The 14,388-nt window shown below is 41.0% G+C and overlaps 1 long non-coding RNA gene across 3 annotated transcripts in view; it reads right to left on the reverse strand.

The window, feature by feature from the left end:
* LOC132493395 (uncharacterized) overlaps positions 1 to 14,388 on the reverse strand; it is a 67,833-nt gene that overhangs the window by 33,835 nt on the left and 19,610 nt on the right. For all 3 annotated transcript variants that reach the window (XR_009532979.1, XR_009532980.1, XR_009532978.1), the window contains exon 3: positions 5,285 to 5,411. This is a non-coding gene — a long non-coding RNA (uncharacterized LOC132493395). The remainder of the gene's footprint in view (positions 1 to 5,284; positions 5,412 to 14,388) is intronic.

Consider the following 14,388-nt stretch of genomic DNA (forward strand, 5'->3'; position numbering starts at 1 on the left):
TCGGGGGCAGAGTTTGGGTGAAGTAGAAAAGAATAGGTTTATTGTGTTGCCAGGCAAAGGGGGACACAGCAGGCTAATGCCCTCAAAACTGTGTGTCCCAACCTGGGGGGATTTGGTGAGGAGTTTTATAGCAATGGTTCAAGGTCAGGGTTGCTGATAAGGATTATGGTGTGTTCAGGGCCTGCAATCCTTTCATCTGGCCTCAAGTGGTCTCCTGATGAGCTTCTATGCTTCTCAAGGTTATCAAACTGTGACCTTCTCTCTAGAATGAAGGATGCTTCATCAAGTAGTTAACATCTTCCATTTGTTGGGGGTTTTAGTTCTGTAGAAGAGCTCAGTTATTGGTATATGTTTCCCTTGAGGCAGAACCAGGATCTTGTCCCCAAAGCTGCACTATTGTTTCTTGACAGTTCCTCCCTTGTCTCTGCAGCCCCTCCCTTCCCTGATTAGCAACTATTTGACCCTACCCTTTGGAATTCAGGGAAGGTTGTGGAGGCTGAAGCCTAGTCCCTGCAAACAAGAAATGGGGGACACAGAAAGACTTTAGTGCCTAGGAGCCCCACAGGGTCCTGCTCAGTTTCACTTCTCTTTAGTCAAGAATATATATATGTCACCTTGTCTTGCTGTCTTTGGAATTCTTCATACTTATGTGAATTCCCCATGTGCACATAATAATTTAATTTTCTCTTGTTAATCTGCCTTATGTCATTTTCATTGCCAGCCAAAGAGCTAATGTTACCCAAAAACCTGGGTTTGCCTCTTGGTGGGTGTCAAGCTGAAAGGCACAACATAAACAAAGATTGGGAGAAGAAAGGATTTGTTACTTGCAGCAAGTAAAGAGAACACCGGGGGTCTTTCCCAAAGCAGTGTCTTCCTGAACAGCAAAATTGGGGAATTTTTAAGCTAAGGGTATATGCATATTCATGAAGGGGTTTGGGTGGTCCACAGAGTCCAAGCTTTAGTGGACTGAAGTCATGAGGGTCAGAAAAGGTCAATATCATCATTCCTTATGTTCCCAGTTGATCAGGCTAATCTTTACCATTGAAAGAGAACTGGGAGTCTTTACAATTATTTTTGTTATTGTTACTTCTTTTACCTGAAAACAGTCCTTTGATTCTGCATTATTTTGTCCCTTTAAGATCATTAATTACTGAGACCCTTTCAATGGCAAGCATCCTGGCCAGGCTTACATTGCAAAATGGCTTAGGCCAAAAATGACTCCTAGATATACATATAATTAAACTTTTGTTTTATTTTCTCCTTTTAATCAGTCTCACGTCAATTTAATTCTTAGACCAGCTAAAAGTGTTACCTGAAACACTTCTTTTGTTGAGCCAAAAGACACAACCAAGCCAAAGGGCAGGAGAAGGAAGGCTTTATTACTTGCAGCAAGTAAGGAGAACACAAGGGATTTTCCCAAAACGGTGGCTCCTTGAACAGCCAAATTGAGAAAGTTTTAAACTGTCAACTGAAAAAAAAAAAGCACAAACTGAGAGTTGTGAGTTAAGTTTTATTTGGGGCAAAATGAGGACTATAGCCAAGGAAACAGCCTCTCAGATAGCTCTAAGGAACTGCTCGAAAGAGTTAGGGGGAAGGTCAGCACATGGTGAAGGGGGACACATGGAATCAGGGACACATTTTGGCAGAAATTTGCTGCTAGTCACGAAATGGTGGCTGCTAGTCACAAGGAGCAGATGTCTCCATTAATGATTTTAGTGCTTTTCTAGATATGAGAAGATAAAAGAACCTGGGCTCATAAAATCTTCTGAAAATATCTAACTATCTGAAGGCCTGTTCTGCCGGGTTTTCCCAGAGCATAGACTGCCTCATTCCTGATCTCTGTCCTGAATTCCATTCAGGGTGTGTTGAAGGTTGTGAAACAAAATTTATATTTTATGGCAAGACAAGAGAAATTTAAACATAAATTCTTCTCTGCCCTTTGGTCTCCTCTCTCCCCACACTGTGCACTGTGCATCTGCATTATACATTGACCAAACCTCCCCCATAGGCAGGGACACTTGCTCAACCATAAAGAGCAACATTCTCCTAACATCAACAAGACAACTCCCTCCTTAAGAGATAACATTTCTTCTTGACCTTGTAAGGGGTTACATGACCAGCAGGATGGCACTTAGATCTGAATTATGTAAACGTTCAATAACATGTCATTTGATGTACAGCCCTCGGTCTCAAAAAAAACTTATACACCTCCCTGGGTTTCTAATGGGCAGAACAGTTTTCAGAGTTTTCTGAGATGCTCTTCCCAGGTTATAATCCTCAAATTTGGCTCAAAGAAAAATTTCCAGTTCTCTTTTAGATCAAGTGATTACTTTTTTGTCAAGGTCAGAGACTACAGTGGCTAGTGACTTCATTCTTATAGAACCAGATGGTAAGGGACAATTTTATTTCACAAGATCATTAATTACTGAGACCTGTTCAAGAGCAAGCATCATGACCAGGCTGAGATCACAAATGATTTAGGCTTAAAAGGGCTTCTCTTATGTCAAAAAGTTATATTTGATTCTTTTTCTTTGGGGACCCCCTACTGCATTTGCCTACAGAAGGGCAGAGGAAAAGTTCTTCCTCTCTGACAGTCTTCATGACTGCCTGGAGAAACAATGATGGACTCAGGAGTTCTTCTCAGCCTCGATGTGCACAGAAATCTTTATGCCTATGGTAAAGGGGCATGGAAAGGAGAGGGTTCTCAATGTGTAGAAGTTCAGATGCTTTCAAAGGCAGGCAATGTGCCCTGCACTATAATGCCTGTTGGGCAGGAAGAAAGTTTCCTGTACCCTTCTAGATTTTTCTGGTTAGTCTAGGAATTAAATTGACATAAGACAGATTAAGATTAACAGGAGAAAATCAAACAAAATTTAATAATATGTATACATGGAAGAGACCCAGGAGAACTCAGTAAATCTCCCAAATGGCTGAAATCCTCACCTTAAATACCACTTTCAACTAAAGACAAACATGTTGGGTGTAGTGGTTTGGGACTTCAAAGGGGAGGAAGGCAATTCTTCCTCGGACCTCATACATGAAGTCACCATACCTCAAGGGGAAATTCAGCTTGCACTGCAACTTCAACTAAAGAACAGTTCTTCGTGTAACACTGCCGGATATTGGAAGATACACAGGCCCCTCGGCCGACCGAAGGCATTCCTTCATTGAGGCCGTTCGCTAGTCGCAGAACACCCTGCTTTAAAAAGTTGATTCAGTTTAGGGCACAGTGGGTAGCTTGTGTCTCTTACTTGTTAGAAAACACACGTATTTAGGCTGCGTTTCAATCTAGACATGGCGTCTATAGCGAAAAGCCTGGTTTTCCCATTTTGAAAGCTCCATTCTTGCAGCCGGAAAAAACCTGAAAAACACTGTTGTTGCCGTGTTTCTAGTCCCTGCAGGCATGGCTCTGAGAAAAAAAAGAGTTTTCTCGAAAGAAAGAGGGTGCTTCCAGGTCCTGGGTGGGAGCTCTTCCTGCCCTGCTCTAGAGCTAAGGGGAATCTCAACGGGGGCCCTAGCCTCAACGTAAGGTCTTGATTTGGCATCCAGAAGGGTAGGCGTGAAGCAGGTTCCCTGAGGCCTTAGTCGCAGTTCTGCATTCGTTTAACGGCAGTAAGTGTCTAGAGACTCGTGGCCCCGACGCGTCAGCGCCAGTTTCAGGACAAGAACTCTGAGGACCCGCCGGCTCCCCTGGGCTTGCTGGGCCACATTCAGACCCGTAGGCCCTTCAGGGTGCCCCAGGGTAGGCCGAGGGAAGGGTAACACACTGCAGTCTACCTTGGGGGAGCTAGATGTTGATGTTCCAACTACCGGGTTGTTTTTTTTTTTTTTGCAAAGACCCCTAAATATCCTGTGCCTTCCCTTACCTCTTCAGAACAGTCCCTCAGAGCTATCTGAGAGGCTGTCTCCTGACTTGTCCTCAGTATGTCCTCTAAATAAAACATAATTCTCAACTTTTAGGTTCTGCATTTTTTTTCAGTCAACATTTAATTGTATGGCTCATGTAGGTACTATGCCTAAATGTAATGGGATGAGCTGTAAATTATTAAAACTAGATAAATTCTGTCAGCTCTACCACTAGCTGAGATCAGGCTTTCTTCTCTGGATACTTCTGTCATAGACCTTGGCAGATTTGGGGTCTGTGTTGGTCTTAAAATTATTCTTAGAATTGTGGGGACTCATTCATTCTTCCAACAAATTTTACTGCTTATATTCTATGTGTCAGTTACAGTGCTGGGTCTTGAAATGCAGAAGTCAACACACGAAAATATAAGGATAAAACACATTTTCTACCATATTAACTTTTTTCATTCATTAATTCATCCTTAAGTCATTCAACACGCATCTTCTTATTGAATACTGATGAGGGATCAAATGCTATGCTAAACACTGAGTATATAACTGCAAATGAGATGGATAGGCCCTGATTTTGATGTCACTACTATCTTTTGTTGTGCCATATAGTGGGACAGCTTCATTATTCCCTTTACCGTAAGTTTTGGTTTTTTTGCGGTACGCGGGCCTCTCACTGTTGTGGCCTCTCCTGTTGCGGAGCACAGGCTCTGGACGCGCAGGCTCATGGGCCCAGCCGCTCCGTGGTATGTGGGATCTTCCCAGACGGGGGCACGAACCCGTGTCCCCTGCATCGGCAGGCAGACTCTCAATCACTGCGCCACCAGGGAAGCCCTACCCTAAGTTTTTATCACAAATTGCTAATGAAAATAAAACTCTTAGTGGAGTTTCAACATGCATAGGTAAATGAGAACACAGAACTCCCCTTTCGCATGCCCCATTCTCCTCCTTCTAACTCCCTATGTGAACTCACTTTGTGCCAAGACCAAGATGTGCCCCAATAAGAACCAAGCTGATTTCCTCACACTGACAGGGGCTATTGCTCACTTAGAAGACTTGATGCTTAATTTTGATAAGCAACAAGACCATGGAGACAACCTATAAAAATGATTTGTCTTGGGAGAAAATACTAAAAAGGGTTAATGTGCTGTTCCACATGTCTAACCTCCTGGGATTAAACCACAGGCACCAAGGTCACCAAGGGTACTTGGCAACAATGAGCTAAAAATGAAAAGAAAAGCATCATACTGTTATTGTATTCATCTTCCCCCAAGGCACTCTCTGATAAACACCACAACCACTAAGGGAATTGAGAACAGCTTCCTTGTGGGGCAGGTTATATATGCATCTTTTTCCAAGAAGTTAAATCATATCCAGCTATCAGCACACCTTACTTAAGGTGATTGTAATGTATGAGATTAAATGTTCCTACCTGATTGGAAAACTTCTTGTCCTCAATTCATTGGCTATACTGGATTATTTTTCTTGGGTCAGACCTTCAGACTTCTACCAGAAATCGTTCCTTTGGGGAAACCAGGCCTTCCCAGAAACTCAGGAAACTGAAATGGAGACAGAAAGAGAGAAGGAAATTATTTGGACATATAGACCTCAATTGTTTGGTTTTAAGTAAACGTCCCAGCAAACATCTTCTAAATGGTATAATAACTTTAGGGAAATTCACAGTTTATAAGTTTGTGTACTCATAAACTGAACATATTATGATAAGAGTACAGGTTGCATTTTGTGTCTTCAACTCAAGCAAAGACTTCAAAAAAGTCCCAGTTATCCTTTGTTCATTAAGACACAAAGAAAGGGCAAAAAGGGCAAGTTTCTAAGTCTTTTTCTTTAAAATTTACTTCCTTTCTTCAGTCTTCATCAAGATCTTCAGGAAATTAACTTTACTAAAGTTAATTATTCATAAAATAAACATAGGAACCTGCAGAAGACTATTTCACAGAGACCTGTAATGTACAATACCCATTGCATACATGCACCATGAGCTTGTCTTTTCTAGCACTGGCATACACAAAACTCTGTGTGTGTGTGTGTGTGTGTGTGCACACATGTGTGTCTTTTTTTGTGATGGAGCCATAGGGAGAAAATAAATCTATTGGCTGCAATTCAGTGATGTAGAAAGATTTAAGGGTAAAGGAAAAGGCTACATCAAGTGAAGCAATAAAGTCATGAGGTTGTGCTTCCATAATAGTAACAATAGCAGTCTTCTGTAACCAAGGGAGCAGGCTCCTCAAATTATAGTCACACCTGTTAGACCATCTGCCCATAAATTTCACACTGTCATTAATGGAAAACAAATGGCACTGTCTCTCCTTCCCTTTATCCATTGGCTATTCTCATATAAATGATTTTTCTCTTCAAGGTCATGCTCTTTCCTATCGGTTTAAAAATATTAGGATTTAGGAGGGGTGATACATAATGTGCCATGCCTTGGTACTTGTACCAGTGATGGCTCTGTAAGGAGCACTGGATTGTTAGGAGGCTATAAATTGAATTCCCCTAGAAGCAGAACCTGAGGCAATAATTTGAATGCAAACTGTTCATCTGGGAGGTGCTTCCAGAAGACTCAGAAGTGGAGTGGGAATTGAGAATGGAGGCATGGAAGGAAGCCAACAGAGGTGCATTACTGAATAAATTACTCCTGCAGGAAACTGCTGCCAGTACTTCAGGGGAGTTCTGTGAAAGTCTATAGCACATGTCTCAGAGTTATCCCAAGAATTGGTGAGAAACTTGAAGTACTTATCTTCCAGTCCCCTCTGTCCTTGGTTGAAAGCTACACCCAGATACATTAACTCCTGTACATTTCTGGCCTGCCCTAAGGTGGATAATTGCAGGTGGTAACATGAGTCTATCAGCATATACTGGAATGATGAGTGTTGGGGAGATATGAGTGGAGCATTGAAACCATCTAATACAGTCGGGGCAGGAGGTATTAATTATTGGCTTGCAAGTCCAAATGGGTAACCTTAAATTCCTGGGTTAACGGTTTTACTTTGAGGTATTTAAGCATGATGTATGAGTAAAAATTTCCTCTATTAAATCAAGTTGAAGATCCTAAGTCCCTAATCTTCTGGAAAACTGTGGGTATCTTTTTAACAGATTTTTGAAAAGTAACATGATTAAGATTTCAAACTGACCATCCATTCATTCATTCATTAACTCATTCAACAAGCATTTATTGAACACCTAAAGTATGCCATGGGTTAAACTGGGCACCAGTGTTACTGTTACTAAAATCATTATCGTGCCACCTAGAAGTCAATGTATTGTGACACTCAAATAAGAAAATCCATAGTTACCGTAAAAATTATTACAGAGTGATATAGGAAGACACGGTAAGACCTTAATTCATGCTGTGGACAGTAGTATATGGGGGATATCAGTAGGGCTTCCTGTAGAAGGCAATTGAAATGGATATGTAACATGAAGGAAGGGTGAATTTTTGAGGAAAAGAGAAGATAAATTCATGTTTGCCAGAAAATGAATGGTTAAGGATCAGTCCAGAAAGGAGTTCCATTCATAATCAGTATAAGAAATGTCACTGGGGCTTCCCTGGTGGCGCAGTGGTTGAGAGTCCGCCTGCCGATGCTGGGGACACGGGTTCGTGCCCCGGTCCGGGAAGATCCCACATGCCGCGGAGCGGCTGGGCCCGTGAGCCATGGCCGCTGAGCCTGCGCGTCCAGAGCCTGTGCTCCGCAACGGGAGAGGCCACAACAGGGAGAGGCCCGTGTACCGCAAAAAAAAAAAAAAAAGAAAGAAATGCTCACTGGAGTGTAAGAAAAGAAGACAATGGAGAGGGTGGTAGAAGCCAGACCATGAATGGTCCATGTATGTATACTAAGTGCTATGGTCTAGTCTTTGTGTTCCCCTCCAAATTTATACGTTGAAATCTTAATTTCCGGAGGTGATAGTATTAGTAGGTGGGGCCTTTGGGAAATGATAAAGGTATTAGTGCTCTTATAAAAGAGACCCCACAGAGCTCCCTAAGCTCTTCTGCCATGTGAGGTTACAATGAGAAGTCTGTGACTCAGAAGAGGGCCCTCATCTGACCATACTGGCACCCTATCTTGAACTTGCAGCCTCCAGAACTGTGAGAAAAAAATGCCTGTTGTTTATGAGCCACCCAACCTGCACCATAATCTTACAGCAGCCCAAAAGGACAAAGAGAGTTTGGATGTGAGATTTTACTCCAAGAAAGATGGGAATCCATTGAAGGATTTTAACTGGTAACTTAGAGGAGAGAAAAGTTTCATAACACAATCAGGCATTTTTATAAGAAAAATTTGTTTCATTTTCAGAAAGATCACTCTGGAAATACTGTGACTAGATTTTTGGAGAAGGGTGATGGCAGTCCCGGATATAGAAAGATGAGTCAGTAGTCCATTAACGTAAGTCAAACAAGAAAGTGGATATAAAAAGTGTGAATTTGTGGCTGAGAGTTCTTTTCTTTTAGCACTTGAAAAATGTTATGTCAATGCTTCTGACTCCAGGGTTTTAGACAAGAAATATCTGTCATTGGAATTGGTGTTTCTCAATAAGTAATGCATCGTTTCTTCCTGTCCACTTTCAAGATTTTTTTTGTCTCTACTTTTCAGAAGTTTAGTTATGACACGTCTTGGCAAGGATATCTTTGCGTTTTTCCTCTTTGGGTTTGTTCAGATTCTTGAATTTGTGTTTATGTCTTCTAAAAAATTGGGAACTTTTTAGCCATGATTTCTTTGAATACTTTGTCAGTCCTACTTGCTCTCTTTTTTCATTCTGGAACTTTGATGATATGAATGTTAGTGCTTTTGTTACTGTTTACAGGTTCTTGAGATCCTGTTCTTTCTCCCATCTTTACCCCTCAGTCTATTTTTCTCTGTACATTTGGTACATTGTATTGATCTCTTCTAAGTTCATGATTCTATGCTTTGTAATCTCCACTCTTTTTTTTTTTTTTGCGGTACGCAGGCCTCTCACTGTTGTGGCCTCTCCCATTGCGGAGCACAGGCTCCGGACACGCAGGCTCAGCGGCCATGGCTCACAGGCCCAGCCGCTCCGCGGCATGTGGGATCCTCCCGGACCGGGGCACGAACCCGTGTCCCCTGCATCCGCAGGCAGACTCTCAACCACAGCGCCACCAGGGAAGCCCTCCACTCTATTCTTGAGCAAAGTTTTTTGATTGTTGTATTTTTCAGTTCTACTGTTCTCATTTGTTTTTATTGTTATAGCTTCTAGTTCTTTGTTTACATTTTCTATTTTTCCCATTTCTGTCAAGGAACACATAATTGCTAATTGAAGCATTTATGTGACAGCTTATTTAAAATCCTTGTCTGATCATTTCAATAGATGTTTTATCTCAGTGTTGGTGGATGTTTATTGTCTTTTCTCATTTATTCTGTGATTTCCTGGTTCTTGGTGTCATGAGTATTTTTCCATTGTATTCTAAACATTGTGAGTTATTATGTGACTCTGTAACCCATTTAATTTTATTATTACTTTTTAGAAGGAAGTCATCCTATTTGAGGCATAGTATGAGGACTGGGGGGTTACGTACAGATTTCCATTGGGCCCTACTGACAATACCCCAGCAAAAGTGGGCACTTACATTGTCTCACTGCAGACAGATCAAGTAGAAGTTCAGCTATCCTATTGGCCCTTCTGACACCTTCCCCCCAAAAGTGGGAACATTAATATCATTGTGTTGCCTTTTAGTAGGAGTGGAAGTTCATCTCCCCAGTAGATTTCTTGACACAGGGGAGGGGAGAAGTGAAGTGTTTGCTGTCCTTCCTCCCACTTCATTCCTTCTTGTTGATGCCGGGTGTGGGTAGAGGGTCAGCTACCTGCTGGCCCCACTGACACCAGGGTAAGAGGCAGAGAACTGACAACTAGCCCTGCTTGTGCCACCTCATTCTGTCTTACTGCCTCAGGATGGTTATGGGGATTCAGCACCCCATTGGGTCTCACTGACATCATGTGTTGGGGGTTAGTGGGGTGCCTACTCCCGCCAACCTGTAACATCCTATTCTTATTGATGTCAGGGAGAGATGGACGCTAAGTCCCACCATTGGACCCCACGACTGTGTGAGGGCAGCCCAGTGTTAACAAGCCTGTCTGGCACCACTTTTTTTTTTTTTTTAAATAAGTAAATTTATTTATTTATTTGGCTGTGTTGGGTCTTCCTTTCTGTGCAAGGGCTTTCTCTAGTTGCGGCGAGTGGGTGCCACTCTTCATCGTGGTGCGCGGGCCTCTCACTATTGTGGCCTCTCTTGTTGCGGAGCGCAGGCTCAGTAGCTGTGGCTCACGGGCCCAGCTGCTCCGTGGCATGTGGGATCTTCCCAGACCAGGGCTCGAACCTGTGTCCTCTGCATTGGCAGGCAGATTCTCAACCACTGCGCCACCAGGGAAGCCCAGGCACCACCTTTTAAAGTCTGTTTGCTAATGGAAAGGGGTGGAGGCTCAGCTCACCGCTGGACCACACTGAAACAACCCTGGTGGGGAATCAGAGCGCTGGCCCTTCTGGAGGGCAGGAGTGGGGTGGTGTGGAAGATCAAATCCTACCTTGGCCCAACTGAAACGACAGGACATAGGGGATGGGTGCAATATTCCACTGGCACTTGGCTCGAGTAGTGTGTATATTCCACTGGCACTTGGCTCGAGTAGTGTGTATATTATTGCCCAAATGGTCTTCTGTCTTTAGCAACCCCTTTCCTCATACTTTGGCTAGGGGGAACAGGGTTTTGTGTTTTTTTCTGAAGCTTTTTTGTCTGTTGTTCTGTTGGTGGTTATTGATTGGGGGTGCCTGTAATACCCTCTCCAGGATGTATGGGAAGCAACAGGAAACACAGGGGACTCATCACCATGTTATTCCTCAAGTCCCAAAGTCCCTAGTTAAGTCTGCCTTCTCATTTCCACCTTTCAGCGTCTTCCTATGTTTGTTTGTTGTTATGTTCAGGGTTTTAGTTTTAAGTGGGAGAACCTGGGAGAAATGGGCTACTTCATCTTCTTGGAAGCAGAGGTCTGGAGGCCTTTTGATGTTAAAAAGTACTGCTGACTGTAAATTAAAATTTGATGATATACACCTTGCCCTTTAAAAATTATTCTACTAGATGATGTGGCTTCCCAAAGTTGCTACAATTTGATTTTCATACCTCTAAAAGCCAAGTGTTTTGCTGGAGTTGAAATTTAAACATAAGCAAGAGATGAGGCTAAGGTGATCTATGTGGTAACAGATTAAAGTTGGAAACATCAATATACATTCATGTTTAGCTTAATATTGCTTCATATTACCTTAATACACATGGCTATGTAGAGAGATACTTATAGGTATGTGCGTATACATGGGTAATGTACACACATATTATCTCTTTGCTCTGTCAGCTGAGAAGATCTAGAAGCAATGACATCCGAGCAGCAATTAGCACACCCCACACCCAGATCCTGCTGTCTAATACTGTTCTCCACTAAAAAGACCTAGTTATCTTTGAAGAAATAGCTGATTCTAGGACTAGGGCAGTAAATATACAAGATTTATATACAAGACCATCTTATAGTGTCAGAAAGTAAGGAAGTTCCAAAAAAAAATACAGGATGGGGATACCTCAGAGTGGCACAAGAGCCAACTGAAAAGAGTTCACAAGGGTCAGGACTAGAGCAATTTGAGGAACAAAGTAACTAAAGTAGAATTAGATTATAACCCAAAGTATAAAATAAAAATCCATGAGTTCTTCTGATATAAATAAATAATTGGATACATAAATGCAGGAGAATAGATAAATCTCCAGTGCAGAGGAATTCCAAATAGTTTATGTAGTACTCCATCTTAAGCATAACTCCCTATTCCTTAGTTGTGGGCTGAGCATATTGACTTCCTTCCAAAAAAGTACAGTATGAAAAAGGGAAAACAGTAATCTTACGATGGAGAAACCTGAAAAACACTACCTCAGCCTGGTGATCAAAGTCGACCTCAGCATTCATAATGCATATTCATACTTTGTACACTTGATGTGATCTGACAAAATAACCCTTCTACTCTGTGGTCTTCCTCCCCAAAACACATAATCCCAATATTATCATGAAAAATGCATCAAACAAATTCTAGTAGTGGGCATCCTACAAAACCCTAACTACTCAAAATTGTCAAGGTCATCCAAGGAAAATCTGAGAAGCTATCAAACCCAAGAGGAGCCTAAGGAAACATGGCAACTAAATGTAATGTGATGTTTTGGATGAAATCCTGGAATAGAAAAAGGACATTAGGTAAAAACTAAGGAACTGGACTAATGTATGGACTATAGTAAATGATAATGTATCAGTATTTGTTAATTGATTGTAACAATGTAACATACTAATATAAGTGGATCATCATAGAGGGAAATGGGTATAGTGTATATGGAAACACTTTATACTATCTTCTCAATTTTTCTGTAAAATGAAAACACTTCTAAAAAATAAAGTCTATAAAAACGCTGTGTTTTCTTGTTTTATGATTATGTGCCTGTATTTCCTAATGAATATGTAAATTTGCTTTACCTTCCTTGATACTGATATTACAGAAAATACTAAGTAACTCTGAAAGAATCTGTAACTCCAATTCAACAAGCAATAATTCTTGTATTAACTTTTTGGAAGAACCCACTGAATAAATCAAAGCAAATTGTCCTTAAAGGCTGAATTTCTTTTCAGTGTTTAATCTTTTATATGATTAATGCATACCACAAGCAAGATTCTGTTTCAAAGGGCAGAAAACATTGATTGTAGGCGATGTCTAAAGTACAGTGAAATATTAATGCATGATGCTATAACAACTTTAATGTATTTTATGTTTTCAAAATGATGAATTGTTATTTCAGTCAATAAAGTATTCACTTTTATACATTTCCTACCCATCTTTTCTGAAAACACCCACAAGAAATGAGACTATCATCTGACATTAGGTTCATCAAGTTAAATTAGAGTTTTTGGTAGCTGTGGTTGTCAATGGTACTGGAATGTGTGATACTTTTACAAATCCTCTCCATGGCAAAATCTGATCCTCACAAGGTAAATCACAGTAGGTGCCTAAAGCCAAATGACATATTGCTTTGTAGCTAGATTACCAAGCATTTTACTTAGAGGCACAATAGAATGTAGAAAAGGCCATTTCTCTTTCTGTCTTTTTCTGCTCAAAGGTCACTCACCATCTTACTTTTTACCAGCCATTTCAGAAGTTTTCCATAAATTTAGACTATATAATGTCACTTAATGTGAATGTAGCTCAACATTCTGTTTTAGTACAGCTAATCTCACATTATTTTATTGGTGCTAAATATGTAAATCATCAGCAAATTTTTGTACTTAACTTTTTTTTTTGGGGATGTGGACCACTTTTTAAAGTCTTTATTGAACTTGTTACAATACTGCTTCTGTTTTATGTTTTGGTTTCTTGGCTGTGAGGCATGTGGGACCATAGCTCCCCGACTAGGGATTGAACCCACACCCCCTGCATTGGAAGGTGAAGTCTTAACCACTGGACCGCCAGGGAAGTCCCTGTACTTAACTTTTAAAAATAATTAAAATAAGCTATTCAACACATTTTTCCTTAAAAAAAAAAAAAAAAAAAAGCAATTCTCCTTAGGCTGGCCCTGGGCACATATGTGACTTTGCCATTTTTTCCATGGACTATTTTCTTATCTGTTCTACTGTGTCACATTTGTTCTACCTTCTCAAAAAGAAGCATTTAAAAATTCATCTACGTGTTCATGCATTCATACATTTATTAAATAAATCTATTGAACACCTACAGACGGCACAGAAAAAAAGGCAGAAAACTAATCTGGGTTGCACAGAAAGTAATGAACTCAGTTAAAATTTTTGGTGAAAATAGGTATTACTCAATCTACTGGAAATTACATTTCATTATGGGGGCTCACAGACTCAAGGAAAACCAAGACCTAAATAATAATAAAGTAATAATAATAAAGTAATAAAGTAAAGAAAAAAATTGGTTTATGCTTATAAAAATGGATGAAAGGGCCTCCCTGGTGGCGCAGTGGTTGAGAGTCCGCCTGCCGATGCAGGGGATACGGGTTCGTGCCCCGGTCTGGGAGGATCCCATATGCCGCGGAGCGGCTGGGCCCGTGAGCCATGGCCGCTGAGCCTGCGCGTCCGGAGCCTGTGCTCCGCAACGGGAGAGGCCACAGCAGTGAGAGGCCCGCATACCGCAAAAAGAAAAAAAAAAAAAAAAAGGATGAAGTTATCTAAATGATCCATTGAGTGCCCATTTTAATTACATAGATGGAAGGATTACAAGAGGACAGTATTTTATGTCTACCCGCTGCTTACTGTGAGGTCCGTTCTTCAAATTTTTATTACTAGAATCTTCCATAAACCTTTTGAGTTAAATTTCATTTCCAAATATACAAAGGGAAGTTTGTGGGCCGTGGTCATCTTTATTCACTGTGCATTTGTTTTCTTTTCTGTTGTGTTTTTGTTTCGCTTTCTTTGTGTTGTGTTTTTGTTTTGTTTTATTTACCTTCGAAAGAAAATGTCTGTCTGTATGCC

This window comes from Mesoplodon densirostris, chromosome 7 (assembly GCF_025265405.1).
Source record: "Mesoplodon densirostris isolate mMesDen1 chromosome 7, mMesDen1 primary haplotype, whole genome shotgun sequence".
NCBI lineage: Eukaryota > Metazoa > Chordata > Mammalia > Artiodactyla > Ziphiidae > Mesoplodon > Mesoplodon densirostris.